Below are 27,225 nucleotides of genomic sequence, written 5' to 3' on the forward strand. Positions count from 1 at the left end.
TTGGTCATCAGCTGGCTGTCTATGTCCCGCATCAATATAGACCAAAGTACAGAGGGTTAGGCTATGCTATTGTGCACCTACCTGATGCATCAGAAGGTGCGAGGCCCTTGCTAAATTCTGTGCACAGACTTTGAGATCTATACTTTAGACTGTATCTAAACCTGCTCCAACATGGACTGACATTCTGGCCTACTTTCAGCCGATGCGACTTGTCTGTCGCTGAACAGTCGCTTTTTATGTATTCAGCACCTATGTATAATGTTGTAAAAATGCTCTAGAAGCTAAAGTCGCAGAAATGTCACACATATTTGGCCTGCAACTTTCTGTGCGACAAATTCAGACAGGAAAAATCAGTATAAATCCTTAGAAAATTATCCCCCAGTGTCTCCATCTGCTGGCGGTATTGAATAAGCATTGCTGCACTGATGGGGTATGCATTAGACGAAAAAAAAGAAGAAAAAGAAGAATAATACGCCCAGAAAAGAGGCGAAAAGGAGAAAAACGTAAAAAAACGTGAAAAAAAAGTAAGAGGAAGAGAAGGGAAAAAAAGGTGGAAATGGGTTTAAAAGTGATTTCGGCGGAGAAATATATATATATATATATATATATATATATATATATATATATATATATATATACGCGCACACACACACATATATATAAACGTATTCTCCGTTGAGATATTGCAGCCGCTGCTGTGTCCAGGCCCAGGAGCCTTAGCACTGTGCTGTGATGTCACTCAATACCACTGACATCACTAGGTGTAAACAACATCTCTCCTTTGCTGTGTATGTGACTATGGAGCTGTTTGGTGATGTCGTCTATTATGGCCTTCATAGAAGCAACAGGAGATTGTTGCATCCATCTAGAACCCTCAGAACTACAGTGCTATGATGTCACTCACTTCCACAGGCCTTGCAGAGTGTAAACAACAACAACCCAGCTTTGTTGTGTATGTAACCATAGGGATTTGTGATGTCACCTAGAACCTTCACAGCAGCGACAGCTTTATGAGGAGCATCAGCACTGCTCTGCCTGAGCAGAACCATCACCGCCATAGGTTAGGTTGTCAAATAACCCGGGTTTAACCCACACAGGTAAGTCCAATGGGGTGCAGGCATGTCCTCTATGCTTACAGCTTCCCGTGGGTGTTGGTTTGATACCGTTTGGGGACAGCCAAGGAGGCATCTGCAGGCAACAAAGGTAGGTGTGTGCTTGTGTGTGTGTTTCCTATGCAGATCCTAAGCCCAGTGTCACATGCAAGTAGGAGGAGTAAGAAGGGTTCCTGGCAAATCCGGGTTATGGATTGCATTTAAAAAGGCCCCGTGGGAGTGCAATGGGCCCCTGTCTTGCTGCTTAGCAATAATGGTATGGGTTTAGGTTCTGCTGTGTGTACTGGTGGTTGACTGCCCCCCAGCCCAGAGTGTGCATGGAAAATTGTCTGGCAGCCTCCCTGACAGCAAGCAGTGATAGTGCCCATGAAGGGCACCTTGTTGGGCCCGCCCCTTTCACGGTTATCGCTTCTCGGCCTTTTGGCTAAGATCAAGTGTAGTATCTGTTCTTATCAGTTTAATATCTGATACGTCCCCTATCTGGGGACCATATATTAAATGGATTTTTGAGAACGGGGGCCGATTTCGAAGCTTGCTTCCGTCGCCCTATGCATTGACCCGATATGGCAGTATCTTCGGGTACAGTGCACCACCCCCTTACAGGGTTAAAAAGAAAGATTCCTACTTTCATTGCTACCTGCTTGCTGGCTAGCCAGCTAGCCAGCCCTGTGGGCCTTGCTGCTGCTGCAGCCAAAAAACAAAAGGTGGTGCTGCTGCTGCTTCTGCTGCTTCTGCTTCTGCTTGTGTCTGGCCGCTGTTGGAGCGTCCAGGCACAGGACTTCTGCTGCTGCTGACTAAATGGCCTCCTTAATTGGATCATTTGAGTAGCCAGCACACCTGTGCAGGTAGGGCATGACATGATAGGCAGCTGCCTTGATAGCGGGTGGGTGCTGAATGTTCCTAATTGACAAAATAAGATTAATGCTTATGAAGAAATATAAAATCTCATCCCTTCCCCAATATCGCGCCACACCCCTACCCCTTAATTCCCTGGTTGAACTTGATGGACATATGTCTTTTTTCGACCGTACTAACTATGTAACTATGTAACATAACATGGGGGGGGGGGGGGGTCTCCTGGCTGTTCACACAGGTGTGTCATTGCTGTACATTGACCATGCATTGCTTCTGTGGTATTGCAAAGGCAAAGACAAATGCTTCCAGCCATCCATTGCACTAATGGATTGGTCATCAGCTGGCTGTCTATGTCCCGCATCAATATAGACCAAAGTACAGAGGGTTGGGCTATGCTATTGTGCACCTACCTGATGCATCAGAAGGTGCGAGGCCCTTGCTAAATTCTGTGCACAGACTTTGAGATCTATACTTTAGACTGTATCTAAACCTGCTCCAACATGGACTGACATTCTGGCCTACTTTCAGCCGATGCGACTTGTCTGCCGCTGAACAGTCGCTTTTTATGTATTCAGCACCTATGTATAATGTTGTAAAAATGCTCTAGAAGCTAAAGTCGCAGAAATGTCACACATATTTGGCCTGCAACTTTCTGTGCGACAAATTCAGACAGGAAAAATCAGTATAAATCCTTAGAAAATTATCCCCCAGTGTCTCCATCTGCTGGCGGTATTGAATAAGCATTGCTGCACTGATGGGGTATGCATTAGACGAAAAAAAAGAAGAAAAAGAAGAATAATACGCCCAGAAAAGAGGCGAAAAGGAGAAAAACGTAAAAAAACGTGAAAAAAAAGTAAGAGGAAGAGAAGGGAAAAAAAGGTGGAAATGGGTTTAAAAGTGATTTCGGCGGAGAAATATATATATATATATATATATATATATATATATATATATATATATACGCGCACACACACACATATATATAAACGTATTCTCCGTTGAGATATTGCAGCCGCTGCTGTGTCCAGGCCCAGGAGCCTTAGCACTGTGCTGTGATGTCACTCAATACCACTGACATCACTAGGTGTAAACAACATCTCTCCTTTGCTGTGTATGTGACTATGGAGCTGTTTGGTGATGTCGTCTATTATGGCCTTCATAGAAGCAACAGGAGATTGTTGCATCCATCTAGAACCCTCAGAACTACAGTGCTATGATGTCACTCACTTCCACAGGCCTTGCAGAGTGTAAACAACAACAACCCAGCTTTGTTGTGTATGTAACCATAGGGATTTGTGATGTCACCTAGAACCTTCACAGCAGCGACAGCTTTATGAGGAGCATCAGCACTGCTCTGCCTGAGCAGAACCATCACCGCCATAGGTTGTCAAATAACCCGGGTTTAACCCACACAGGTAAGTCCAATGGGGTGCAGGCATGTCCTCTATGCTTACAGCTTCCCGTGGGTGTTGGTTTGATACCGTTTGGGGACAGCCAAGGAGGCATCTGCAGGCAACAAAGGTAGGTGTGTGCTTGTGTGTGTGTTTCCTATGCAGATCCTAAGCCCAGTGTCACATGCAAGTAGGAGGAGTAAGAAGGGTTCCTGGCAAATCCGGGTTATGGATTGCATTTAAAAAGGCCCCGTGGGAGTGCAATGGGCCCCTGTCTTGCTGCTTAGCAATAATGGTATGGGTTTAGGTTCTGCTGTGTGTACTGGTGGTTGACTGCCCCCCAGCCCAGAGTGTGCATGGAAAATTGTCTGGCAGACTCCCTGACAGCAAGCAGTGATAGTGCCCATGAAGGGCACCTTGTTGGGCCCGCCCCTTTCACGGTTATCGCTTCTCGGCCTTTTGGCTAAGATCAAGTGTAGTATCTGTTCTTATCAGTTTTCATGCTGGTGGGGATGGGTGCTGCATGGAGGATGCAGGTGTACCAGGGCTTTCCGGGGCTGGTTCTGAGGAATCAGCTCGACGGCTGCCCCGATGTGACCTGTTCCCTCCGGGTCTCGCCATGAGGCTGAGAGGGTCTAGAGCCGAGGTACTTTTGTGCCTCGGGGAGTGGTGACCCCGAGGTGCCGAAACTCACTGGGAGAATAGACTCACTGGGTTGAAGCACGGGCACCATAATCTCTTCACCTTGTGGCACTCACCTCTTGATTCCCGGCCTTCTGGCTAGGATCAGAGAAATTTTTATAGATCCGGCCGGATGTCCGGGCAGTATATCTGCACACATTCACTTATTTATTTCTTTTTTGTCTCACTGTGTCACTTTTTGCGTGTTGTGTGTTCACAGGATTTGTCAGGATGCGGTAGCCCTTCTGGGTGTCCCTCCTGGCGGTCTAGGGGAGGTGTGTGTGGCCATTAGGTTCCGCACCTCCCTGCAAACACCCCGGGTACTCCTGCTTTGGCAGGGTACCTACCGTAATCGGCTCTGCGGGCAGATACCTTGGCTAGCGCCAAGGGGGATGCCGGGAGCATTTGTGGTCCCCTAGTAGCTTCGGCGAAAAGGGACATCGAACCTGGAACCTCGCAGGTACCTTTTGGTCCGGAGGCGAAGGGTAAGGTTTGTTGGGGGGCCTCTCTCCTATCGGAGAAGGGCTTGCGATAGACCGCATCCTTTGTGCACGTTTTTTTAGTGTAACACGTTTGCACTTTTTCTTGCACTTTGGGTGAATCGAAAGCACGTTCCTCGGCTTTAGATAAAAAAAAAAAAAAAAAAAAATCTGTTCTTATCAGTTTAATATCTGATACGTCCCCTATCTGGGGACCATATATTAAATGGATTTTTGAGAACGGGGGCCGATTTCGAAGCTTGCTTCCGTCGCCCTATGCATTGACCCGATATGGCAGTATCTTCGGGTACAGTGCACCACCCCCTTACAGGGTTAAAAAGAAAGATTCCTACTTTCATTGCTACCTGCTTGCTGGCTAGCCAGCTAGCCAGCCCTGTGGGCCTTGCTGCTGCTGCAGCCAAAAAACAAAAGGTGGTGCTGCTGCTGCTGCTTCTGCTGCTTCTGCTTCTGCTTGTGTCTGGCCGCTGTTGGAGCGTCCAGGCACAGGACTTCTGCTGCTGCTGACTAAATGGCCTCCTTAATTGGATCATTTGAGTAGCCAGCACACCTGTGCAGGTAGGGCATGACATGATAGGCAGCTGCCTTGATAGCGGGTGGGTGCTGAATGTTCCTAATTGACAAAATAAGATTAATGCTTATGAAGAAATATAAAATCTCATCCCTTCCCCAATATCGCGCCACACCCCTACCCCTTAATTCCCTGGTTGAACTTGATGGACATATGTCTTTTTTCGACCGTACTAACTATGTAACTATGTAACATAACATGGGGGGGGGGGGGGGGGGTCTCCTGGCTGTTCACACAGGTGTGTCATTGCTGTACATTGACCATGCATTGCTTCTGTGGTATTGCAAAGGCAAATACAAATGCTTCCAGCCATCCATTGCACTAATGGATTGGTCATCAGCTGGCTGTCTATGTCCCGCATCAATATAGACCAAAGTACAGAGGGTTGGGCTATGCTATTGTGCACCTACCTGATGCATCAGAAGGTGCGAGGCCCTTGCTAAATTCTGTGCACAGACTTTGAGATCTATACTTTAGACTGTATCTAAACCTGCTCCAACATGGACTGACATTCTGGCCTACTTTCAGCCGATGCGACTTGTCTGCCGCTGAACAGTCGCTTTTTATGTATTCAGCACCTATGTATAATGTTGTAAAAATGCTCTAGAAGCTAAAGTCGCAGAAATGTCACACATATTTGGCCTGCAACTTTCTGTGCGACAAATTCAGACAGGAAAAATCAGTATAAATCCTTAGAAAATTATCCCCCAGTGTCTCCATCTGCTGGCGGTATTGAATAAGCATTGCTGCACTGATGGGGTATGCATTAGACGAAAAAAAAGAAGAAAAAGAAGAATAATACGCCCAGAAAAGAGGCGAAAAGGAGAAAAACTTAAAAAAACGTGAAAAAAAGTAAGAGGAAGAGAAGGGAAAAAAAGGTGGAAATGGGTTTAAAAGTGATTTCGGCGGAGAAATATATATATATATATATATATATATATATATATATATATATATATACGCGCACACACACACATATATATAAACGTATTCTCCGTTGAGATATTGCAGCCGCTGCTGTGTCCAGGCCCAGGAGCCTTAGCACTGTGCTGTGATGTCACTCAATACCACTGACATCACTAAGTGTAAACAACATCTCTCCTTTGCTGTGTATGTGACTATGGAGCTGTTTGGTGATGTCGTCTATTATGGCCTTCATAGAAGCAACAGGAGATTGTTGCATCCATCTAGAACCCTCAGAACTACAGTGCTATGATGTCACTCACTTCCACAGGCCTTGCAGAGTGTAAACAACAACAACCCAGCTTTGTTGTGTATGTAACCATAGGGATTTGTGATGTCACCTAGAACCTTCACAGCAGCGACAGCTTTATGAGGAGCATCAGCACTGCTCTGCCTGAGCAGAACCATCACCGCCATAGGTTGTCAAATAACCCGGGTTTAACCCACACAGGTAAGTCCAATGGGGTGCAGGCATGTCCTCTATGCTTACAGCTTCCCGTGGGTGTTGGTTTGATACCGTTTGGGGACAGCCAAGGAGGCATCTGCAGGCAACAAAGGTAGGTGTGTGCTTGTGTGTGTGTTTCCTATGCAGATCCTAAGCCCAGTGTCACATGCAAGTAGGAGGAGTAAGAAGGGTTCCTGGCAAATCCGGGTTATGGATTGCATTTAAAAAGGCCCCGTGGGAGTGCAATGGGCCCCTGTCTTGCTGCTTAGCAATAATGGTATGGGTTTAGGTTCTGCTGTGTGTACTGGTGGTTGACTGCCCCCAGCCCAGAGTGTGCATGGAAAATTGTCTGGCAGCCTCCCTGACAGCAAGCAGTGATAGTGCCCATGAAGGGCACCTTGTTGGGCCCGCCCCTTTCACGGTTATCGCTTCTCGGCCTTTTGGCTAAGATCAAGTGTAGTATCTGTTCTTATCAGTTTAATATCTGATACGTCCCCTATCTGGGGACCATATATTAAATGGATTTTTGAGAACGGGGGCCGATTTCGAAGCTTGCTTCCGTCGCCCTATGCATTGACCCGATATGGCAGTATCTTCGGGTACAGTGCACCACCCCCTTACAGGGTTAAAAAGAAAGATTCCTACTTTCATTGCTACCTGCTTGCTGGCTAGCCAGCTAGCCAGCCCTGTGGGCCTTGCTGCTGCTGCAGCCAAAAAACAAAAGGTGGTGCTGCTGCTGCTTCTGCTGCTTCTGCTTCTGCTTGTGTCTGGCCGCTGTTGGAGCGTCCAGGCACAGGACTTCTGCTGCTGCTGACTAAATGGCCTCCTTAATTGGATCATTTGAGTAGCCAGCACACCTGTGCAGGTAGGGCATGACATGATAGGCAGCTGCCTTGATAGCGGGTGGGTGCTGAATGTTCCTAATTGACAAAATAAGATTAATGCTTATGAAGAAATATAAAATCTCATCCCTTCCCCAATATCGCGCCACACCCCTACCCCTTAATTCCCTGGTTGAACTTGATGGACATATGTCTTTTTTCGACCGTACTAACTATGTAACTATGTAACATAACATGGGGGGGGGGGGGTCTCCTGGCTGTTCACACAGGTGTGTCATTGCTGTACATTGACCATGCATTGCTTCTGTGGTATTGCAAAGGCAAAGACAAATGCTTCCAGCCATCCATTGCACTAATGGATTGGTCATCAGCTGGCTGTCTATGTCCCGCATCAATATAGACCAAAGTACAGAGGGTTAGGCTATGCTATTGTGCACCTACCTGATGCATCAGAAGGTGCGAGGCCCTTGCTAAATTCTGTGCACAGACTTTGAGATCTATACTTTAGACTGTATCTAAACCTGCTCCAACATGGACTGACATTCTGGCCTACTTTCAGCCGATGCGACTTGTCTGTCGCTGAACAGTCGCTTTTTATGTATTCAGCACCTATGTATAATGTTGTAAAAATGCTCTAGAAGCTAAAGTCGCAGAAATGTCACACATATTTGGCCTGCAACTTTGTGTGCGACAAATTCAGACAGGAACAATCAGTATAAATCCTTAGAAAATTATCCCCCAGTGTCTCCATCTGCTGGCGGTATTGAATAAGCATTGCTGCACTGATGGGGTATGCATTAGACGAAAAAAAAGAAGAAAAAGAAGAATAATACGCCCAGAAAAGAGGCGAAAAGGAGAAAAACGTAAAAAAACGTGAAAAAAAAGTAAGAGGAAGAGAAGGGAAAAAAAGGTGGAAATGGGTTTAAAAGTGATTTCGGCGGAGAAATATATATATATATATATATATATATATATATATATATATATATATATACGCGCACACACACACATATATATAAACGTATTCTCCGTTGAGATATTGCAGCCGCTGCTGTGTCCAGGCCCAGGAGCCTTAGCACTGTGCTGTGATGTCACTCAATACCACTGACATCACTAGGTGTAAACAACATCTCTCCTTTGCTGTGTATGTGACTATGGAGCTGTTTGGTGATGTCGTCTATTATGGCCTTCATAGAAGCAACAGGAGATTGTTGCATCCATCTAGAACCCTCAGAACTACAGTGCTATGATGTCACTCACTTCCACAGGCCTTGCAGAGTGTAAACAACAACAACCCAGCTTTGTTGTGTATGTAACCATAGGGATTTGTGATGTCACCTAGAACCTTCACAGCAGCGACAGCTTTATGAGGAGCATCAGCACTGCTCTGCCTGAGCAGAACCATCACCGCCATAGGTTGTCAAATAACCCGGGTTTAACCCACACAGGTAAGTCCAATGGGGTGCAGGCATGTCCTCTATGCTTACAGCTTCCCGTGGGTGTTGGTTTGATACCGTTTGGGGACAGCCAAGGAGGCATCTGCAGGCAACAAAGGTAGGTGTGTGCTTGTGTGTGTGTTTCCTATGCAGATCCTAAGCCCAGTGTCACATGCAAGTAGGAGGAGTAAGAAGGGTTCCTGGCAAATCCGGGTTATGGATTGCATTTAAAAAGGCCCCGTGGGAGTGCAATGGGCCCCTGTCTTGCTGCTTAGCAATAATGGTATGGGTTTAGGTTCTGCTGTGTGTACTGGTGGTTGACTGCCCCCCAGCCCAGAGTGTGCATGGAAAATTGTCTGGCAGCCTCCCTGACAGCAAGCAGTGATAGTGCCCATGAAGGGCACCTTGTTGGGCCCGCCCCTTTCACGGTTATCGCTTCTCGGCCTTTTGGCTAAGATCAAGTGTAGTATCTGTTCTTATCAGTTTAATATCTGATACGTCCCCTATCTGGGGACCATATATTAAATGGATTTTTGAGAACGGGGGCCGATTTCGAAGCTTGCTTCCGTCGCCCTATGCATTGACCCGATATGGCAGTATCTTCGGGTACAGTGCACCACCCCCTTACAGGGTTAAAAAGAAAGATTCCTACTTTCATTGCTACCTGCTTGCTGGCTAGCCAGCTAGCCAGCCCTGTGGGCCTTGCTGCTGCTGCAGCCAAAAAACAAAAGGTGGTGCTGCTGCTGCTTCTGCTGCTTCTGCTTCTGCTTGTGTCTGGCCGCTGTTGGAGCGTCCAGGCACAGGACTTCTGCTGCTGCTGACTAAATGGCCTCCTTAATTGGATCATTTGAGTAGCCAGCACACCTGTGCAGGTAGGGCATGACATGATAGGCAGCTGCCTTGATAGCGGGTGGGTGCTGAATGTTCCTAATTGACAAAATAAGATTAATGCTTATGAAGAAATATAAAATCTCATCCCTTCCCCAATATCGCGCCACACCCCTACCCCTTAATTCCCTGGTTGAACTTGATGGACATATGTCTTTTTTCGACCGTACTAACTATGTAACTATGTAACATAACATGGGGGGGGGGGGGGGGTCTCCTGGCTGTTCACACAGGTGTGTCATTGCTGTACATTGACCATGCATTGCTTCTGTGGTATTGCAAAGGCAAAGACAAATGCTTCCAGCCATCCATTGCACTAATGGATTGGTCATCAGCTGGCTGTCTATGTCCCGCATCAATATAGACCAAAGTACAGAGGGTTAGGCTATGCTATTGTGCACCTACCTGATGCATCAGAAGGTGCGAGGCCCTTGCTAAATTCTGTGCACAGACTTTGAGATCTATACTTTAGACTGTATCTAAACCTGCTCCAACATGGACTGACATTCTGGCCTACTTTCAGCCGATGCGACTTGTCTGCCGCTGAACAGTCGCTTTTTATGTATTCAGCACCTATGTATAATGTTGTAAAAATGCTCTAGAAGCTAAAGTCGCAGAAATGTCACACATATTTGGCCTGCAACTTTCTGTGCGACAAATTCAGACAGGAAAAATCAGTATAAATCCTTAGAAAATTATCCCCCAGTGTCTCCATCTGCTGGCGGTATTGAATAAGCATTGCTGCACTGATGGGGTATGCATTAGACGAAAAAAAAGAAGAAAAAGAAGAATAATACGCCCAGAAAAGAGGCGAAAAGGAGAAAAACGTAAAAAAACGTGAAAAAAAAGTAAGAGGAAGAGAAGGGAAAAAAAGGTGGAAATGGGTTTAAAAGTGATTTCGGCGGAGAAATATATATATATATATATATATATATATATATATATATATATATATATATATATATATATACGCGCACACACACACATATATATAAACGTATTCTCCGTTGAGATATTGCAGCCGCTGCTGTGTCCAGGCCCAGGAGCCTTAGCACTGTGCTGTGATGTCACTCAATACCACTGACATCACTAGGTGTAAACAACATCTCTCCTTTGCTGTGTATGTGACTATGGAGCTGTTTGGTGATGTCGTCTATTATGGCCTTCATAGAAGCAACAGGAGATTGTTGCATCCATCTAGAACCCTCAGAACTACAGTGCTATGATGTCACTCACTTCCACAGGCCTTGCAGAGTGTAAACAACAACAACCCAGCTTTGTTGTGTATGTAACCATAGGGATTTGTGATGTCACCTAGAACCTTCACAGCAGCGACAGCTTTATGAGGAGCATCAGCACTGCTCTGCCTGAGCAGAACCATCACCGCCATAGGTTGTCAAATAACCCGGGTTTAACCCACACAGGTAAGTCCAATGGGGTGCAGGCATGTCCTCTATGCTTACAGCTTCCCGTGGGTGTTGGTTTGATACCGTTTGGGGACAGCCAAGGAGGCATCTGCAGGCAACAAAGGTAGGTGTGTGCTTGTGTGTGTGTTTCCTATGCAGATCCTAAGCCCAGTGTCACATGCAAGTAGGAGGAGTAAGAAGGGTTCCTGGCAAATCCGGGTTATGGATTGCATTTAAAAAGGCCCCGTGGGAGTGCAATGGGCCCCTGTCTTGCTGCTTAGCAATAATGGTATGGGTTTAGGTTCTGCTGTGTGTACTGGTGGTTGACTGCCCCCCAGCCCAGAGTGTGCATGGAAAATTGTCTGGCAGCCTCCCTGACAGCAAGCAGTGATAGTGCCCATGAAGGGCACCTTGTTGGGCCCGCCCCTTTCACGGTTATCGCTTCTCGGCCTTTTGGCTAAGATCAAGTGTAGTATCTGTTCTTATCAGTTTAATATCTGATACGTCCCCTATCTGGGGACCATATATTAAATGGATTTTTGAGAACGGGGGCCGATTTCGAAGCTTGCTTCCGTCGCCCTATGCATTGACCCGATATGGCAGTATCTTCGGGTACAGTGCACCACCCCCTTACAGGGTTAAAAAGAAAGATTCCTACTTTCATTGCTACCTGCTTGCTGGCTAGCCAGCTAGCCAGCCCTGTGGGCCTTGCTGCTGCTGCAGCCAAAAAACAAAAGGTGGTGCTGCTGCTGCTTCTGCTGCTTCTGCTTCTGCTTGTGTCTGGCCGCTGTTGGAGCGTCCAGGCACAGGACTTCTGCTGCTGCTGACTAAATGGCCTCCTTAATTGGATCATTTGAGTAGCCAGCACACCTGTGCAGGTAGGGCATGACATGATAGGCAGCTGCCTTGATAGCGGGTGGGTGCTGAATGTTCCTAATTGACAAAATAAGATTAATGCTTATGAAGAAATATAAAATCTCATCCCTTCCCCAATATCGCGCCACACCCCTACCCCTTAATTCCCTGGTTGAACTTGATGGACATATGTCTTTTTTCGACCGTACTAACTATGTAACTATGTAACATAACATGGGGGGGGGGGGGGTCTCCTGGCTGTTCACACAGGTGTGTCATTGCTGTACATTGACCATGCATTGCTTCTGTGGTATTGCAAAGGCAAAGACAAATGCTTCCAGCCATCCATTGCACTAATGGATTGGTCATCAGCTGGCTGTCTATGTCCCGCATCAATATAGACCAAAGTACAGAGGGTTAGGCTATGCTATTGTGCACCTACCTGATGCATCAGAAGGTGCGAGGCCCTTGCTAAATTCTGTGCACAGACTTTGAGATCTATACTTTAGACTGTATCTAAACCTGCTCCAACATGGACTGACATTCTGGCCTACTTTCAGCCGATGCGACTTGTCTGTCGCTGAACAGTCGCTTTTTATGTATTCAGCACCTATGTATGATGTTGTAAAAATGCTCTAGAAGCTAAAGTCGCAGAAATGTCACACATATTTGGCCTGCAACTTTCTGTGCGACAAATTCAGACAGGAAAAATCAGTATAAATCCTTAGAAAATTATCCCCCAGTGTCTCCATCTGCTGGCGGTATTGAATAAGCATTGCTGCACTGATGGGGTATGCATTAGACGAAAAAAAAGAAGAAAAAGAAGAATAATACGCCCAGAAAAGAGGCGAAAAGGAGAAAAACGTAAAAAAACGTGAAAAAAAAGTAAGAGGAAGAGAAGGGAAAAAAAGGTGGAAATGGGTTTAAAAGTGATTTCGGCGGAGAAATATATATATATATATATATATATATATATATATATATATATATATATACGCGCACACACACACATATATATAAACGTATTCTCCGTTGAGATATTGCAGCCGCTGCTGTGTCCAGGCCCAGGAGCCTTAGCACTGTGCTGTGATGTCACTCAATACCACTGACATCACTAGGTGTAAACAACATCTCTCCTTTGCTGTGTATGTGACTATGGAGCTGTTTGGTGATGTCGTCTATTATGGCCTTCATAGAAGCAACAGGAGATTGTTGCATCCATCTAGAACCCTCAGAACTACAGTGCTATGATGTCACTCACTTCCACAGGCCTTGCAGAGTGTAAACAACAACAACCCAGCTTTGTTGTGTATGTAACCATAAGGATTTGTGATGTCACCTAGAACCTTCACAGCAGCGACAGCTTTATGAGGAGCATCAGCACTGCTCTGCCTGAGCAGAACCATCACCGCCATAGGTTGTCAAATAACCCGGGTTTAACCCACACAGGTAAGTCCAATGGGGTGCAGGCATGTCCTCTATGCTTACAGCTTCCCGTGGGTGTTGGTTTGATACCGTTTGGGGACAGCCAAGGAGGCATCTGCAGGCAACAAAGGTAGGTGTGTGCTTGTGTGTGTGTTTCCTATGCAGATCCTAAGCCCAGTGTCACATGCAAGTAGGAGGAGTAAGAAGGGTTCCTGGCAAATCCGGGTTATGGATTGCATTTAAAAAGGCCCCGTGGGAGTGCAATGGGCCCCTGTCTTGCTGCTTAGCAATAATGGTATGGGTTTAGGTTCTGCTGTGTGTACTGGTGGTTGACTGCCCCCCAGCCCAGAGTGTGCATGGAAAATTGTCTGGCAGCCTCCCTGACAGCAAGCAGTGATAGTGCCCATGAAGGGCACCTTGTTGGGCCCGCCCCTTTCACGGTTATCGCTTCTCGGCCTTTTGGCTAAGATCAAGTGTAGTATCTGTTCTTATCAGTTTAATATCTGATACGTCCCCTATCTGGGGACCATATATTAAATGGATTTTTGAGAACGGGGGCCGATTTCGAAGCTTGCTTCCGTCGCCCTATGCATTGACCCGATATGGCAGTATCTTCGGGTACAGTGCACCACCCCCTTACAGGGTTAAAAAGAAAGATTCCTACTTTCATTGCTACCTGCTTGCTGGCTAGCCAGCTAGCCAGCCCTGTGGGCCTTGCTGCTGCTGCAGCCAAAAAACAAAAGGTGGTGCTGCTGCTGCTTCTGCTGCTTCTGCTTCTGCTTGTGTCTGGCCGCTGTTGGAGCGTCCAGGCACAGGACTTCTGCTGCTGCTGACTAAATGGCCTCCTTAATTGGATCATTTGAGTAGCCAGCACACCTGTGCAGGTAGGGCATGACATGATAGGCAGCTGCCTTGATAGCGGGTGGGTGCTGAATGTTCCTAATTGACAAAATAAGATTAATGCTTATGAAGAAATATAAAATCTCATCCCTTCCCCAATATCGCGCCACACCCCTACCCCTTAATTCCCTGGTTGAACTTGATGGACATATGTCTTTTTTCGACCGTACTAACTATGTAACTATGTAACATAACATGGGGGGGGGGGGGGTCTCCTGGCTGTTCACACAGGTGTGTCATTGCTGTACATTGACCATGCATTGCTTCTGTGGTATTGCAAAGGCAAAGACAAATGCTTCCAGCCATCCATTGCACTAATGGATTGGTCATCAGCTGGCTGTCTATGTCCCGCATCAATATAGACCAAAGTACAGAGGGTTAGGCTATGCTATTGTGCACCTACCTGATGCATCAGAAGGTGCGAGGCCCTTGCTAAATTCTGTGCACAGACTTTGAGATCTATACTTTAGACTGTATCTAAACCTGCTCCAACATGGACTGACATTCTGGCCTACTTTCAGCCGATGCGACTTGTCTGTCGCTGAACAGTCGCTTTTTATGTATTCAGCACCTATGTATAATGTTGTAAAAATGCTCTAGAAGCTAAAGTCGCAGAAATGTCACACATATTTGGCCTGCAACTTTCTGTGCGACAAATTCAGACAGGAAAAATCAGTATAAATCCTTAGAAAATTATCCCCCAGTGTCTCCATCTGCTGGCGGTATTGAATAAGCATTGCTGCACTGATGGGGTATGCATTAGACGAAAAAAAAGAAGAAAAAGAAGAATAATACGCCCAGAAAAGAGGCGAAAAGGAGAAAAACGTAAAAAAAACGTGAAAAAAAAGTAAGAGGAAGAGAAGGGAAAAAAAGGTGGAAATGGGTTTAAAAGTGATTTCGGCGGAGAAATATATATATATATATATATATATATATATATATATACGCGCACACACACACATATATATAAACGTATTCTCCGTTGAGATATTGCAGCCGCTGCTGTGTCCAGGCCCAGGAGCCTTAGCACTGTGCTGTGATGTCACTCAATACCACTGACATCACTAGGTGTAAACAACATCTCTCCTTTGCTGTGTATGTGACTATGGAGCTGTTTGGTGATGTCGTCTATTATGGCCTTCATAGAAGCAACAGGAGATTGTTGCATCCATCTAGAACCCTCAGAACTACAGTGCTATGATGTCACTCACTTCCACAGGCCTTGCAGAGTGTAAACAACAACAACCCAGCTTTGTTGTGTATGTAACCATAGGGATTTGTGATGTCACCTAGAACCTTCACAGCAGCGACAGCTTTATGAGGAGCATCAGCACTGCTCTGCCTGAGCAGAACCATCACCGCCATAGGTTGTCAAATAACCCGGGTTTAACCCACACAGGTAAGTCCAATGGGGTGCAGGCATGTCCTCTATGCTTACAGCTTCCCGTGGGTGTTGGTTTGATACCGTTTGGGGACAGCCAAGGAGGCATCTGCAGGCAACAAAGGTAGGTGTGTGCTTGTGTGTGTGTTTCCTATGCAGATCCTAAGCCCAGTGTCACATGCAAGTAGGAGGAGTAAGAAGGGTTCCTGGCAAATCCGGGTTATGGATTGCATTTAAAAAGGCCCCGTGGGAGTGCAATGGGCCCCTGTCTTGCTGCTTAGCAATAATGGTATGGGTTTAGGTTCTGCTGTGTGTACTGGTGGTTGACTGCCCCCCAGCCCAGAGTGTGCATGGAAAATTGTCTGGCAGCCTCCCTGACAGCAAGCAGTGATAGTGCCCATGAAGGGCACCTTGTTGGGCCCGCCCCTTTCACGGTTATCGCTTCTCGGCCTTTTGGCTAAGATCAAGTGTAGTATCTGTTCTTATCAGTTTAATATCTGATACGTCCCCTATCTGGGGACCATATATTAAATGGATTTTTGAGAACGGGGGCCGATTTCGAAGCTTGCTTCCGTCGCCCTATGCATTGACCCGATATGGCAGTATCTTCGGGTACAGTGCACCACCCCCTTACAGGGTTAAAAAGAAAGATTCCTACTTTCATTGCTACCTGCTTGCTGGCTAGCCAGCTAGCCAGCCCTGTGGGCCTTGCTGCTGCTGCAGCAGCCAAAAAACAAAAGGTGGTGCTGCTGCTGCTTCTGCTGCTTCTGCTTCTGCTTGTGTCTGGCCGCTGTTGGAGCGTCCAGGCACAGGACTTCTGCTGCTGCTGACTAAATGGCCTCCTTAATTGGATCATTTGAGTAGCCAGCACACCTGTGCAGGTAGGGCATGACATGATAGGCAGCTGCCTTGATAGCGGGTGGGTGCTGAATGTTCCTAATTGACAAAATAAGATTAATGCTTATGAAGAAATATAAAATCTCATCCCTTCCCCAATATCGCGCCACACCCCTACCCCTTAATTCCCTGGTTGAACTTGATGGACATATGTCTTTTTTCGACCGTACTAACTATGTAACTATGTAACATAACATGGGGGGGGTCTCCTGGCTGTTCACACAGGTGTGTCATTGCTGTACATTGACCATGCATTGCTTCTGTGGTATTGCAAAGGCAAAGACAAATGCTTCCAGCCATCCATTGCACTAATGGATTGGTCATCAGCTGGCTGTCTATGTCCCGCATCAATATAGACCAAAGTACAGAGGGTTAGGCTATGCTATTGTGCACCTACCTGATGCATCAGAAGGTGCGAGGCCCTTGCTAAATTCTGTGCACAGACTTTGAGATCTATACTTTAGACTGTATCTAAACCTGCTCCAACATGGACTGACATTCTGGCCTACTTTCAGCCGATGCGACTTGTCTGTCGCTGAACAGTCGCTTTTTATGTATTCAGCACCTATGTATAATGTTGTAAAAATGCTCTAGAAGCTAAAGTCGCAGAAATGTCACACATATTTGGCCTGCAACTTTCTGTGCGACAAATTCAGACAGGAAAAATCAGTATAAATCCTTAGAAAATTATCCCCCAGTGTCTCCATCTGCTGGCGGTATTGAATAAGCATTGCTGCACTGATGGGGTATGCATTAGACGAAAAAAAAGAAGAAAAAGAAGAATAATACGCCCAGAAAAGAGGCGAAAAGGAGAAAAACGTAAAAAAACGTGAAAAAAAAGTAAGAGGAAGAGAAGGGAAAAAAAGGTGGAAATGGGTTTAAAAGTGATTTCGGCGGAGAAATATATATATATATATATATATATATATATATATATATATATATATACGCGCACACACACACATATATATAAACGTATTCTCCGTTGAGATATTGCAGCCGCTGCTGTGTCCAGGCCCAGGAGCCTTAGCACTGTGCTGTGATGTCACTCAATACCACTGACATCACTAGGTGTAAACAACATCTCTCCTTTGCTGTGTATGTGACTATGGAGCTGTTTGGTGATGTCGTCTATTATGGCCTTCATAGAAGCAACAGGAGATTGTTGCATCCATCTAGAACCCTCAGAACTACAGTGCTATGATGTCACTCACTTCCACAGGCCTTGCAGAGTGTAAACAACAACAACCCAGCTTTGTTGTGTATGTAACCATAGGGATTTGTGATGTCACCTAGAACCTTCACAGCAGCGACAGCTTTATGAGGAGCATCAGCACTGCTCTGCCTGAGCAGAACCATCACCGCCATAGGTTGTCAAATAACCCGGGTTTAACCCACACAGGTAAGTCCAATGGGGTGCAGGCATGTCCTCTATGCTTACAGCTTCCCGTGGGTGTTGGTTTGATACCGTTTGGGGACAGCCAAGGAGGCATCTGCAGGCAACAAAGGTAGGTGTGTGCTTGTGTGTGTGTTTCCTATGCAGATCCTAAGCCCAGTGTCACATGCAAGTAGGAGGAGTAAGAAGGGTTCCTGGCAAATCCGGGTTATGGATTGCATTTAAAAAGGCCCCGTGGGAGTGCAATGGGCCCCTGTCTTGCTGCTTAGCAATAATGGTATGGGTTTAGGTTCTGCTGTGTGTACTGGTGGTTGACTGCCCCCCAGCCCAGAGTGTGCATGGAAAATTGTCTGGCAGCCTCCCTGACAGCAAGCAGTGATAGTGCCCATGAAGGGCACCTTGTTGGGCCCGCCCCTTTCACGGTTATCGCTTCTCGGCCTTTTGGCTAAGATCAAGTGTAGTATCTGTTCTTATCAGTTTAATATCTGATACGTCCCCTATCTGGGGACCATATATTAAATGGATTTTTGAGAACGGGGGCCGATTTCGAAGCTTGCTTCCGTCGCCCTATGCATTGACCCGATATGGCAGTATCTTCGGGTACAGTGCACCACCCCCTTACAGGGTTAAAAAGAAAGATTCCTACTTTCATTGCTACCTGCTTGCTGGCTAGCCAGCTAGCCAGCCCTGTGGGCCTTGCTGCTGCTGCAGCCAAAAAACAAAAGGTGGTGCTGCTGCTGCTTCTGCTGCTTCTGCTGCTTCTGCTTCTGCTTGTGTCTGGCCGCTGTTGGAGCGTCCAGGCACAGGACTTCTGCTGCTGCTGACTAAATGGCCTCCTTAATTGGATCATTTGAGTAGCCAGCACACCTGTGCAGGTAGGGCATGACATGATAGGCAGCTGCCTTGATAGCGGGTGGGTGCTGAATGTTCCTAATTGACAAAATAAGATTAATGCTTATGAAGAAATATAAAATCTCATCCCTTCCCCAATATCGCGCCACACCCCTACCCCTTAATTCCCTGGTTGAACTTGATGGACATATGTCTTTTTTCGACCGTACTAACTATGTAACTATGTAACATAACATGGGGGGGGGGGGGGGGGGGTCTCCTGGCTGTTCACACAGGTGTGTCATTGCTGTACATTGACCATGCATTGCTTCTGTGGTATTGCAAAGGCAAAGACAAATGCTTCCAGCCATCCATTGCACTAATGGATTGGTCATCAGCTGGCTGTCTATGTCCCGCATCAATATAGACCAAAGTACAGAGGGTTAGGCTATGTTATTGTGCACCTACCTGATGCATCAGAAGGTGCGAGGCCCTTGCTAAATTCTGTGCACAGACTTTGAGATCTATACTTTAGACTGTATCTAAACCTGCTCCAACATGGACTGACATTCTGGCCTACTTTCAGCCGATGCGACTTGTCTGTCGCTGAACAGTCGCTTTTTATGTATTCAGCACCTATGTATAATGTTGTAAAAATGCTCTAGAAGCTAAAGTCGCAGAAATGTCACACATATTTGGCCTGCAACTTTCTGTGCGACAAATTCAGACAGGAAAAATCAGTATAAATCCTTAGAAAATTATCCCCCAGTGTCTCCATCTGCTGGCGGTATTGAATAAGCATTGCTGCACTGATGGGGTATGCATTAGACGAAAAAAAAGAAGAAAAAGAAGAATAATACGCCCAGAAAAGAGGCGAAAAGGAGAAAAACGTAAAAAAACGTGAAAAAAAAGTAAGAGGAAGAGAAGGGAAAAAAAGGTGGAAATGGGTTTAAAAGTGATTTCGGCGGAGAAATATATATATATATATATATATATATATATATATATATATATATATATACGCGCACACACACACATATATATAAACGTATTCTCCGTTGAGATATTGCAGCCGCTGCTGTGTCCAGGCCCAGGAGCCTTAGCACTGTGCTGTGATGTCACTCAATACCACTGACATCACTAGGTGTAAACAACATCTCTCCTTTGCTGTGTATGTGACTATGGAGCTGTTTGGTGATGTCGTCTATTATGGCCTTCATAGAAGCAACAGGAGATTGTTGCATCCATCTAGAACCCTCAGAACTACAGTGCTATGATGTCACTCACTTCCACAGGCCTTGCAGAGTGTAAAAAACAACAACCCAGCTTTGTTGTGTATGTAACCATAGGGATTTGTGATGTCACCTAGAACCTTCACAGCAGCGACAGCTTTATGAGGAGCATCAGCACTGCTCTGCCTGAGCAGAACCATCACCGCCATAGGTTGTCAAATAACCCGGGTTTAACCCACACAGGTAAGTCCAATGGGGTGCAGGCATGTCCTCTATGCTTACAGCTTCCCGTGGGTGTTGGTTTGATACCGTTTGGGGACAGCCAAGGAGGCATCTGCAGGCAACAAAGGTAGGTGTGTGCTTGTGTGTGTGTTTCCTATGCAGATCCTAAGCCCAGTGTCACATGCAAGTAGGAGGAGTAAGAAGGGTTCCTGGCAAATCCGGGTTATGGATTGCATTTAAAAAGGCCCCGTGGGAGTGCAATGGGCCCCTGTCTTGCTGCTTAGCAATAATGGTATGGGTTTAGGTTCTGCTGTGTGTACTGGTGGTTGACTGCCCCCCAGCCCAGAGTGTGCATGGAAAATTGTCTGGCAGCCTCCCTGACAGCAAGCAGTGATAGTGCCCATGAAGGGCACCTTGTTGGGCCCGCCCCTTTCACGGTTATCGCTTCTCGGCCTTTTGGCTAAGATCAAGTGTAGTATCTGTTCTTATCAGTTTAATATCTGATACGTCCCCTATCTGGGGACCATATATTAAATGGATTTTTGAGAACGGGGGCCGATTTCGAAGCTTGCTTCCGTCGCCCTATGCATTGACCCGATATGGCAGTATCTTCGGGTACAGTGCACCACCCCCTTACAGGGTTAAAAAGAAAGATTCCTACTTTCATTGCTACCTGCTTGCTGGCTAGCCAGCTAGCCAGCCCTGTGGGCCTTGCTGCTGCTGCAGCCAAAAAACAAAAGGTGGTGCTGCTGCTGCTTCTGCTGCTTCTGCTTCTGCTTGTGTCTGGCCGCTGTTGGAGCGTCCAGGCACAGGACTTCTGCTGCTGCTGACTAAATGGCCTCCTTAATTGGATCATTTGAGTAGCCAGCACACCTGTGCAGGTAGGGCATGACATGATAGGCAGCTGCCTTGATAGCGGGTGGGTGCTGAATGTTCCTAATTGACAAAATAAGATTAATGCTTATGAAGAAATATAAAATCTCATCCCTTCCCCAATATCGCGCCACACCCCTACCCCTTAATTCCCTGGTTGAACTTGATGGACATATGTCTTTTTTCGACCGTACTAACTATGTAACTATGTAACATAACATGGGGGGGGGGGGTCTCCTGGCTGTTCACACAGGTGTGTCATTGCTGTACATTGACCATGCATTGCTTCTGTGGTATTGCAAAGGCAAAGACAAATGCTTCCAGCCATCCATTGCACTAATGGATTGGTCATCAGCTGGCTGTCTATGTCCCGCATCAATATAGACCAAAGTACAGAGGGTTAGGCTATGCTATTGTGCACCTACCTGATGCATCAGAAGGTGCGAGGCCCTTGCTAAATTCTGTGCACAGACTTTGAGATCTATACTTTAGACTGTATCTAAACCTGCTCCAACATGGACTGACATTCTGGCCTACTTTCAGCCGATGCGACTTGTCTGTCGCTGAACAGTCGCTTTTTATGTATTCAGCACCTATGTATAATGTTGTAAAAATGCTCTAGAAGCTAAAGTCGCAGAAATGTCACACATATTTGGCCTGCAACTTTCTGTGCGACAAATTCAGACAGGAAAAATCAGTATAAATCCTTAGAAAATTATCCCCCAGTGTCTCCATCTGCTGGCGGTATTGAATAAGCATTGCTGCACTGATGGGGTATGCATTAGACGAAAAAAAAGAAGAAAAAGAAGAATAATACGCCCAGAAAAGAGGCGAAAAGGAGAAAAACGTAAAAAAACGTGAAAAAAAAGTAAGAGGAAGAGAAGGGAAAAAAAGGTGGAAATGGGTTTAAAAGTGATTTCGGCGGAGAAATATATATATATATATATATATATATATATATATATATATATATATACGCGCACACACACACATATATATAAACGTATTCTCCGTTGAGATATTGCAGCCGCTGCTGTGTCCAGGCCCAGGAGCCTTAGCACTGTGCTGTGATGTCACTCAATACCACTGACATCACTAGGTGTAAACAACATCTCTCCTTTGCTGTGTATATGACTATGGAGCTGTTTGGTGATGTCGTCTATTATGGCCTTCATAGAAGCAACAGGAGATTGTTGCATCCATCTAGAACCCTCAGAACTACAGTGCTATGATGTCACTCACTTCCACAGGCCTTGCAGAGTGTAAACAACAACAACCCAGCTTTGTTGTGTATGTAACCATAGGGATTTGTGATGTCACCTAGAACCTTCACAGCAGCGACAGCTTTATGAGGAGCATCAGCACTGCTCTGCCTGAGCAGAACCATCACCGCCATAGGTTGTCAAATAACCCGGGTTTAACCCACACAGGTAAGTCCAATGGGGTGCAGGCATGTCCTCTATGCTTACAGCTTCCCGTGGGTGTTGGTTTGATACCGTTTGGGGACAGCCAAGGAGGCATCTGCAGGCAACAAAGGTAGGTGTGTGCTTGTGTGTGTGTTTCCTATGCAGATCCTAAGCCCAGTGTCACATGCAAGTAGGAGGAGTAAGAAGGGTTCCTGGCAAATCCGGGTTATGGATTGCATTTAAAAAGGCCCCGTGGGAGTGCAATGGGCCCCTGTCTTGCTGCTTAGCAATAATGGTATGGGTTTAGGTTCTGCTGTGTGTACTGGTGGTTGACTGCCCCCCAGCCCAGAGTGTGCATGGAAAATTGTCTGGCAGCCTCCCTGACAGCAAGCAGTGATAGTGCCCATGAAGGGCACCTTGTTGGGCCCGCCCCTTTCACGGTTATCGCTTCTCGGCCTTTTGGCTAAGATCAAGTGTAGTATCTGTTCTTATCAGTTTAATATCTGATACGTCCCCTATCTGGGGACCATATATTAAATGGATTTTTGAGAACGGGGGCCGATTTCGAAGCTTGCTTCCGTCGCCCTATGCATTGACCCGATATGGCAGTATCTTCGGGTACAGTGCACCACCCCCTTACAGGGTTAAAAAGAAAGATTCCTACTTTCATTGCTACCTGCTTGCTGGCTAGCCAGCTAGCCAGCCCTGTGGGCCTTGCTGCTGCTGCAGCCAAAAAACAAAAGGTGGTGCTGCTGCTGCTTCTGCTGCTTCTGCTTCTGCTTGTGTCTGGCCGCTGTTGGAGCGTCCAGGCACAGGACTTCTGCTGCTGCTGACTAAATGGCCTCCTTAATTGGATCATTTGAGTAGCCAGCACACCTGTGCAGGTAGGGCATGACATGATAGGCAGCTGCCTTGATAGCGGGTGGGTGCTGAATGTTCCTAATTGACAAAATAAGATTAATGCTTATGAAGAAATATAAAATCTCATCCCTTCCCCAATATCGCGCCACACCCCTACCCCTTAATTCCCTGGTTGAACTTGATGGACATATGTCTTTTTTCGACCGTACTAACTATGTAACTATGTAACATAACATGGGGGGGGGGGGGGTCTCCTGGCTGTTCACACAGGTGTGTCATTGCTGTACATTGACCATGCATTGCTTCTGTGGTATTGCAAAGGCAAAGACAAATGCTTCCAGCCATCCATTGCACTAATGGATTGGTCATCAGCTGGCTGTCTATGTCCCGCATCAATATAGACCAAAGTACAGAGGGTTAGGCTATGCTATTGTGCACCTACCTGATGCATCAGAAGGTGCGAGGCCCTTGCTAAATTCTGTGCACAGACTTTGAGATCTATACTTTAGACTGTATCTAAACCTGCTCCAACATGGACTGACATTCTGGCCTACTTTCAGCCGATGCGACTTGTCTGTCGCTGAACAGTCGCTTTTTATGTATTCAGCACCTATGTATAATGTTGTAAAAATGCTCTAGAAGCTAAAGTCGCAGAAATGTCACACATATTTGGCCTGCAACTTTCTGTGCGACAAATTCAGACAGGAAAAATCAGTATAAATCCTTAGAAAATTATCCCCCAGTGTCTCCATCTGCTGGCGGTATTGAATAAGCATTGCTGCACTGATGGGGTATGCATTAGACGAAAAAAAAGAAGAAAAAGAAGAATAATACGCCCAGAAAAGAGGCGAAAAGGAGAAAAACGTAAAAAAACGTGAAAAAAAAGTAAGAGGAAGAGAAGGGAAAAAAAGGTGGAAATGGGTTTAAAAGTGATTTCGGCGGAGAAATATATATATATATATATATATATATATATATATATATATATATATATATACGCGCACACACACACATATATATAAACGTATTCTCCGTTGAGATATTGCAGCCGCTGCTGTGTCCAGGCCCAGGAGCCTTAGCACTGTGCTGTGATGTCACTCAATACCACTGACATCACTAGGTGTAAACAACATCTCTCCTTTGCTGTGTATGTGACTATGGAGCTGTTTGGTGATGTCGTCTATTATGGCCTTCATAGAAGCAACAGGAGATTGTTGCATCCATCTAGAACCCTCAGAACTACAGTGCTATGATGTCACTCACTTCCACAGGCCTTGCAGAGTGTAAACAACAACAACCCAGCTTTGTTGTGTATGTAACCATAGGGATTTGTGATGTCACCTAGAACCTTCACAGCAGCGACAGCTTTATGAGGAGCATCAGCACTGCTCTGCCTGAGCAGAACCATCACCGCCATAGGTTGTCAAATAACCCGGGTTTAACCCACACAGGTAAGTCCAATGGGGTGCAGGCATGTCCTCTATGCTTACAGCTTCCCGTGGGTGTTGGTTTGATACCGTTTGGGGACAGCCAAGGAGGCATCTGCAGGCAACAAAGGTAGGTGTGTGCTTGTGTGTGTGTTTCCTATGCAGATCCTAAGCCCAGTGTCACATGCAAGTAGGAGGAGTAAGAAGGGTTCCTGGCAAATCCGGGTTATGGATTGCATTTAAAAAGGCCCCGTGGGAGTGCAATGGGCCCCTGTCTTGCTGCTTAGCAATAATGGTATGGGTTTAGGTTCTGCTGTGTGTACTGGTGGTTGACTGCCCCCCAGCCCAGAGTGTGCATGGAAAATTGTCTGGCAGCCTCCCTGACAGCAAGCAGTGATAGTGCCCATGAAGGGCACCTTGTTGGGCCCGCCCCTTTCACGGTTATCGCTTCTCGGCCTTTTGGCTAAGATCAAGTGTAGTATCTGTTCTTATCAGTTTAATATCTGATACGTCCCCTATCTGGGGACCATATATTAAATGGATTTTTGAGAACGGGGGCCGATTTCGAAGCTTGCTTCCGTCGCCCTATGCATTGACCCGATATGGCAGTATCTTCGGGTACAGTGCACCACCCCCTTACAGGGTTAAAAAGAAAGATTCCTACTTTCATTGCTACCTGCTTGCTGGCTAGCCAGCTAGCCAGCCCTGTGGGCCTTGCTGCTGCTGCAGCCAAAAAACAAAAGGTGGTGCTGCTGCTGCTTCTGCTGCTTCTGCTTCTGCTTGTGTCTGGCCGCTGTTGGAGCGTCCAGGCACAGGACTTCTGCTGCTGCTGACTAAATGGCCTCCTTAATTGGATCATTTGAGTAGCCAGCACACCTGTGCAGGTAGGGCATGACATGATAGGCAGCTGCCTTGATAGCGGGTGGGTGCTGAATGTTCCTAATTGACAAAATAAGATTAATGCTTATGAAGAAATATAAAATCTCATCCCTTCCCCAATATCGCGCCACACCCCTACCCCTTAATTCCCTGGTTGAACTTGATGGACATATGTCTTTTTTCGACCGTACTAACTATGTAACTATGTAACATAACATGGGGGGGGGGGGGGGTCTCCTGGCTGTTCACACAGGTGTGTCATTGCTGTACATTGACCATGCATTGCTTCTGTGGTATTGCAAAGGCAAAGACAAATGCTTCCAGCCATCCATTGCACTAATGGATTGGTCATCAGCTGGCTGTCTATGTCCCGCATCAATATAGACCAAAGTACAGAGGGTTAGGCTATGCTATTGTGCACCTACCTGATGCATCAGAAGGTGCGAGGCCCTTGCTAAATTCTGTGCACAGACTTTGAGATCTATACTTTAGACTGTATCTAAACCTGCTCCAACATGGACTGACATTCTGGCCTACTTTCAGCCGATGCGACTTGTCTGTCGCTGAACAGTCGCTTTTTATGTATTCAGCACCTATGTATAATGTTGTAAAAATGCTCTAGAAGCTAAAGTCGCAGAAATGTCACACATATTTGGCCTGCAACTTTCTGTGCGACAAATTCAGACAGGAAAAATCAGTATAAATCCTTAGAAAATTATCCCCCAGTGTCTCCATCTGCTGGCGGTATTGAATAAGCATTGCTGCACTGATGGGGTATGCATTAGACGAAAAAAAAGAAGAAAAAGAAGAATAATACGCCCAGAAAAGAGGCGAAAAGGAGAAAAACGTAAAAAAACGTGAAAAAAAAGTAAGAGGAAGAGAAGGGAAAAAAAGGTGGAAATGGGTTTAAAAGTGATTTCGGCGGAGAAATATATATATATATATATATATATATATATATATATATATATATATACGCGCACACACACACATATATATAAACGTATTCTCCGTTGAGATATTGCAGCCGCTGCTGTGTCCAGGCCCAGGAGCCTTAGCACTGTGCTGTGATGTCACTCAATACCACTGACATCACTAGGTGTAAACAACATCTCTCCTTTGCTGTGTATGTGACTATGGAGCTGTTTGGTGATGTCGTCTATTATGGCCTTCATAGAAGCAACAGGAGATTGTTGCATCCATCTAGAACCCTCAGAACTACAGTGCTATGATGTCACTCACTTCCACAGGCCTTGCAGAGTGTAAACAACAACAACCCAGCTTTGTTGTGTATGTAACCATAGGGATTTGTGATGTCACCTAGAACCTTCACAGCAGCGACAGCTTTATGAGGAGCATCAGCACTGCTCTGCCTGAGCAGAACCATCACTGCCATAGGTTGTCAAATAACCCGGGTTTAACCCACACAGGTAAGTCCAATGGGGTGCAGGCATGTCCTCTATGCTTACAGCTTCCCGTGGGTGTTGGTTTGATACCGTTTGGGGACAGCCAAGGAGGCATCTGCAGGCAACAAAGGTAGGTGTGTGCTTGTG

General features: G+C 46.1%; 11 non-coding genes and 1 pseudogene across 11 annotated transcripts; all 12 read left to right on the forward strand.

Moving 5' to 3' along the window:
- The first annotated feature begins 1,516 nt into the window (after nt 1–1,516).
- On the forward strand, nt 1,517–1,707 carry LOC130349179 (U2 spliceosomal RNA). The gene has a single exon (XR_008886577.1). It is a non-coding gene; the product is annotated as a U2 spliceosomal RNA (small nuclear RNA).
- Nucleotides 1,708–3,801: 2,094 nt separating this feature from the next.
- On the forward strand, nt 3,802–3,961 carry LOC130349310 (U2 spliceosomal RNA; annotated as a pseudogene).
- Nucleotides 3,962–4,654: 693 nt separating this feature from the next.
- On the forward strand, nt 4,655–4,841 carry LOC130349287 (U2 spliceosomal RNA). The gene has a single exon (XR_008886668.1). It is a non-coding gene; the product is annotated as a U2 spliceosomal RNA (small nuclear RNA).
- Nucleotides 4,842–6,939: 2,098 nt separating this feature from the next.
- LOC130349180 (U2 spliceosomal RNA) lies at nt 6,940–7,130 on the forward strand. The gene has a single exon (XR_008886578.1). It is a non-coding gene; the product is annotated as a U2 spliceosomal RNA (small nuclear RNA).
- Nucleotides 7,131–9,224: 2,094 nt separating this feature from the next.
- Nucleotides 9,225–9,415, forward strand: LOC130349181 (U2 spliceosomal RNA). Its single transcript, XR_008886579.1, has one exon. It is a non-coding gene; the product is annotated as a U2 spliceosomal RNA (small nuclear RNA).
- Nucleotides 9,416–11,524: 2,109 nt separating this feature from the next.
- On the forward strand, nt 11,525–11,715 carry LOC130349184 (U2 spliceosomal RNA). Its single transcript, XR_008886581.1, has one exon. It is a non-coding gene; the product is annotated as a U2 spliceosomal RNA (small nuclear RNA).
- A 2,095-nt stretch (nt 11,716–13,810) lies between these two features.
- Nucleotides 13,811–14,001, forward strand: LOC130349185 (U2 spliceosomal RNA). Its single transcript, XR_008886582.1, has one exon. It is a non-coding gene; the product is annotated as a U2 spliceosomal RNA (small nuclear RNA).
- Nucleotides 14,002–16,085: 2,084 nt separating this feature from the next.
- LOC130349186 (U2 spliceosomal RNA) lies at nt 16,086–16,276 on the forward strand. Its single transcript, XR_008886583.1, has one exon. It is a non-coding gene; the product is annotated as a U2 spliceosomal RNA (small nuclear RNA).
- Nucleotides 16,277–18,366: 2,090 nt separating this feature from the next.
- Nucleotides 18,367–18,557, forward strand: LOC130349187 (U2 spliceosomal RNA). The gene has a single exon (XR_008886584.1). It is a non-coding gene; the product is annotated as a U2 spliceosomal RNA (small nuclear RNA).
- A 2,109-nt stretch (nt 18,558–20,666) lies between these two features.
- LOC130349188 (U2 spliceosomal RNA) lies at nt 20,667–20,857 on the forward strand. Its single transcript, XR_008886585.1, has one exon. It is a non-coding gene; the product is annotated as a U2 spliceosomal RNA (small nuclear RNA).
- Nucleotides 20,858–22,948: 2,091 nt separating this feature from the next.
- LOC130349189 (U2 spliceosomal RNA) lies at nt 22,949–23,139 on the forward strand. The gene has a single exon (XR_008886586.1). It is a non-coding gene; the product is annotated as a U2 spliceosomal RNA (small nuclear RNA).
- Nucleotides 23,140–25,236: 2,097 nt separating this feature from the next.
- LOC130349190 (U2 spliceosomal RNA) lies at nt 25,237–25,427 on the forward strand. Its single transcript, XR_008886587.1, has one exon. It is a non-coding gene; the product is annotated as a U2 spliceosomal RNA (small nuclear RNA).
- The last annotated feature ends 1,798 nt before the right edge of the window (nt 25,428–27,225 follow it).

Source organism: Hyla sarda, unplaced genomic scaffold, assembly GCF_029499605.1.
Source record: "Hyla sarda isolate aHylSar1 unplaced genomic scaffold, aHylSar1.hap1 scaffold_91, whole genome shotgun sequence".
NCBI classification, from domain to species: domain Eukaryota; kingdom Metazoa; phylum Chordata; class Amphibia; order Anura; family Hylidae; genus Hyla; species Hyla sarda.